Source organism: Solanum pennellii, chromosome 12, assembly GCF_001406875.1.
Source record: "Solanum pennellii chromosome 12, SPENNV200".
Taxonomy (NCBI): Eukaryota; Viridiplantae; Streptophyta; class Magnoliopsida; order Solanales; family Solanaceae; genus Solanum; species Solanum pennellii.
In genome coordinates this window covers 53,527,145-53,531,393 of record NC_028648.1, presented here as the reverse complement: position 1 = coordinate 53,531,393, position 4,249 = coordinate 53,527,145, and positions in this window count along the sequence as shown.

Sequence of the window (4,249 nt, the reverse complement as noted above, 5' to 3'; positions counted from 1 at the left end):
GTAGGGGTTTGGTGGAACTTTTTTATTTTTATTTTTTTATATTTTTTGGAAGGGGGGGGGGGTAGGGGGGGAGTTAAGTGATAATTGTGATTTAAAAGCTTTCAACAGGATCTCTAATATAATATGGGTAATATGGTTACCCATGTTATCTATTGGGTAAACTCATTTTACTCATTCAAAATATAAGTCGAGTCGGATAACTTGTTCATTTTTATTTAACTTATTTTTTAATCGACTCATATTCGACTCAACTAGCTCGTTTATCACTCCTAGATATAAGTAAAACACTTATTAGAAGGAGTATATGTAATTTCAACTCTGATTCAAGACAATATTATCAATTTAAATGTTTAAACTATTATATCACAATTGACTAAATACATAAAATCTCCCCTGAACTTGGCAGCAAAACTTCCTTTAGTACTTTAACTTTACGGGTAATTATTTGCTCCCCCCCCCCTCCCCTAATCTTTTTGCAAGTGAATTAAATAACACCTTACATATACTATACCAGTTTCATATACATGGGTGAAGTGCACGCGCTCCACCTAAGTGATACCTCAGTGCCACGTCGAGGACATGTCACATAATTAATTTTTTTTATCTTTTTCACATCTTTTAAAAATTTACTTTTCACTCTTCACCTACCCTCTTCATTTCATTCGGGTCAATTTCTTGAGATCCAAAATTTCATATTGATTGATTCATTTTATTTTTCATTGCTTTGTAATTATTTACTATTACTTCCATCAATACTTATATCAGTCACCATACTTTTTTTCCCGAACTAGATAAAACTATCAATTCATATCAACAGTGACGATTTTAAATTTATGCAAATCGATATGCTAATTTTTTAGATTTGTGTTTACTTTACTTATTTCACTTCTTAATGCATAATCATGTATAGATTAAATAACGTTATAGTTAGATGAATAATAATTTTGTTAAAAAAAATCAAATCTCAAAAGTAAAGGATAAAAAATATTATGTGGTTCTTGAATGTGATTTTCTATTTTTGTATAGCCAAAAAATGTATAAAATGTAGAGTTTGATGAAGAAGAAAGAGGATGGGTTGATGTTGGGGTAGGATGCGGTGGGACTTGGGAGTTTCAAGAAAAAGAAATAAGCAGTGATGTGGGGGTTTTGAGAAAGGGGTGGAGGGGGTTTGAAGAAGAAGAAGAATGGGGTAGGTGGGTTTTTGTTTTTTTGTTTTTTTTTTCATTATAATATAGTGGGACCCCCTTTTTGTCAAAATGAAAACGTACGCGCCTTTAAGTTTTTTGCTTCTTTTTTTTGTCACGTCATTTGTTAAGGTGATATTAAATTCACTTGAAATGAGTTAAGGGGGATAAATAATTATCCGTAAAGTTAAAGTGCTAAAGTCAGTTACGTGAACAAATTTAGGAGGGATTTTATGTATTTTTTCTTTGAAATCATGTCAAAATGAGCTCATAAATACTTTGAAAAAAAAAGAGATAAAAAGGGGGAAAATTTGGAAGTAGCTAAAGAAATCTAACTTGAAAACTAAATCCAATTTTTTTTTTAAAGATTCGAAGTCTTTCCACCTAAGTATTACTTAATTACTAGAGAACTTATCAGCGCTTTGTGCGGTTGTAGAGAAACGTTAGATATCAATTACTTCTTTCGTTCATTTTTATTTGCTTACTGTATTAACAGTAGATGTCAAATAATACATGTCCAATTTGTAAATTAATGAATTATTTATTTATTTGTGTATTATCATACTATTAGATACTATTCAATATTTAATACATTGTTCAAAATATTATATTACTATATTGAAAAAGTAATATAATATTACCCTATTATTTATTGTTTCTTAAGGCGTTAGCACACTTTGCAGACGATGTATAAGTTATTATTTTGACAAAAAATACCTATAAAATCCAAAACAAAAGAAAAAACATAGAAAGAAAAATGTAAAAAAGTGCACTAATTTTTCTACGATCTTAATCATTAAAAGTAGAAGGAAACAATACGAAATCAATGCACAATCTTGCGAGCTCTTATCGATGTCCACTCCCTCAATTTACTTAAAGAGCTAATAATTTGATTATTTCTACAAATTCTTACAGTGTCCTTCTTTATGGTACTACAATATGAAATATAAAATAATATCATGTCTATTAATTATTTTAGGGTTTATGATAAAAAATTTAAGGGTGTATGATAATTAAACGTGTGAGAGTAGTGAAAATAAAGATCATTAAATTACATTAACTGCTTGTTTGGATGGTTGGCTTGTTTGGATTGTTAATCTAATTTTATTGTATTGTATAGTAAACTAATCGTAATAATGAAAATTCTCATCATTCTATAAGAAATGAGTTCTTAACATTACATATTTAATATTGCTAAGAAAATAAAATGTGTGAATTTTTTTAAAAATAAAAGAAGTAATGTAGCATATATAAAGTAGGAAAAAATTAAGTAAATCTCCAAAAAGAGAAAGATACAGCAAATTCAACTTCGGTGAAATTTCTCAACATCATATTGAGAGCAACCTATTTACATATAGAGAAAAAAATTTATACTTACCTTGATAAGAGCAGACCTATTTACATATAGAGAAAAAAAATTATATCATACATGAGGAAAGAGAAAAAGAAAGATGAAAATAAAATTTACAAAACATATTATTCACCAATGACAAAGTGGATTGTTGAACTTATATTTAAAAGAAGAAGAAAGAATTATTGAACTTACCAAATTTTAATGGAGATATTACAAAGGGAATGAAAGTGAAATCAGTTTGTACCAGAAGGAATATGACATTTTTTGTTTGTATTTTTAACTAAAAATTGACAGATTTTTTCTCATACATTAATTCTCATAATGATGACATTTAATTTATCCAATCAAAAATAAAAAGAGAAGAAAACTGAAGTAACATAAGAAAAATATAGAGATTTTAAGAAATATTAATATTACATTAATAAGGAAAGAAACAAATGAGATATAATTCATCTAATAAAAACGGAAAACTTTTGTAACATAAAGAATATAGAGAGGTTCTAGGAATTAATATTTTTTATTGATAAGGAAAGTTATAAATGAAATAAAACATTATTAGTTAACATATATGTTTAGTAGGAGTGATTTCAATAAATGCTAATAATAATTAATAAGGAAATATAAAGTTTGTCATGAAGATTTTAGAACAGAAAATAACCAAAAATTTCAAAATTCTAACAAAATAGCTATTTTGGCCATTGAGACATGCAACATCATCATTCTTAGATTCAGATTTATATTAATACTAGAGAATATGTCCGCGCTTCACGCGCGGATTAATTAATGCGGTAGGAAATTTTTTCTTGTAGATGTATTATATGATTATATTATTTGAGCATATCATTTTGTTTTCATTTGAAATGATGATACAGAAACTTATGAACTTTAGTATCTATTTAATGAGAATAATACATTGTTAATGAATTAATTTTAGAATATATACTCTGTTAAAAAAAAAATTTATTGCTAAAATATCTATAGATTTACATCAAATACAGCATATCATTATTTATTAGATTGATGGTTAGAGAATATATTTTCTGACCATAATTTATATTGATTATTTGGGGGCGATCCTTATTTGTCTTATCTATTGTAGTACTTCTGTATAAGTTTCAGGAATTGAAAGAAGGTTAATGTTGAACGATGATGTTCTTTACCTTAGGAACTAAAATAAATAAATTTAAAAAAACACTTGTTTTTGCGAAGGTGAGTACTCTAACTTCTGAGACAGATCAATTTTTAAGAATCACTGAAATTATCATGCTTAGTTGCACTCATCATGTCGAGCTCCAACATAGAGAACCCAAATTAGTAATAACGCATAAAATATAACACAACTCCTCCCATTTCCATCTTGTTAAGCATGAATAGGTCTTTGCAATACTAAATGCAGTTCACTTAATAAGCTTCGTTCTTGCCTTTTCCTATCCGACTGCCTGTTTTTTATTAATAATTTGCAATATGTTGTTATCCTCTTCAACAACATAAACCTGAAATTGATTGTAACAACAACTACTTATATGTGTTTAGCCTTAGTCTTAAAGGCAACTTATGGAAGACAATTATAAGAACTAAGTCATCCATGAGTCAACACCTACTTGAAACTATTCCTCAAATGCAACTGGGAAGGAAATTACAAGTAACTATGTTATTTTGTTCGGAAGTTATCTCGTGGATGGGGTGGAAACCATCATTTGACAGGTGTATA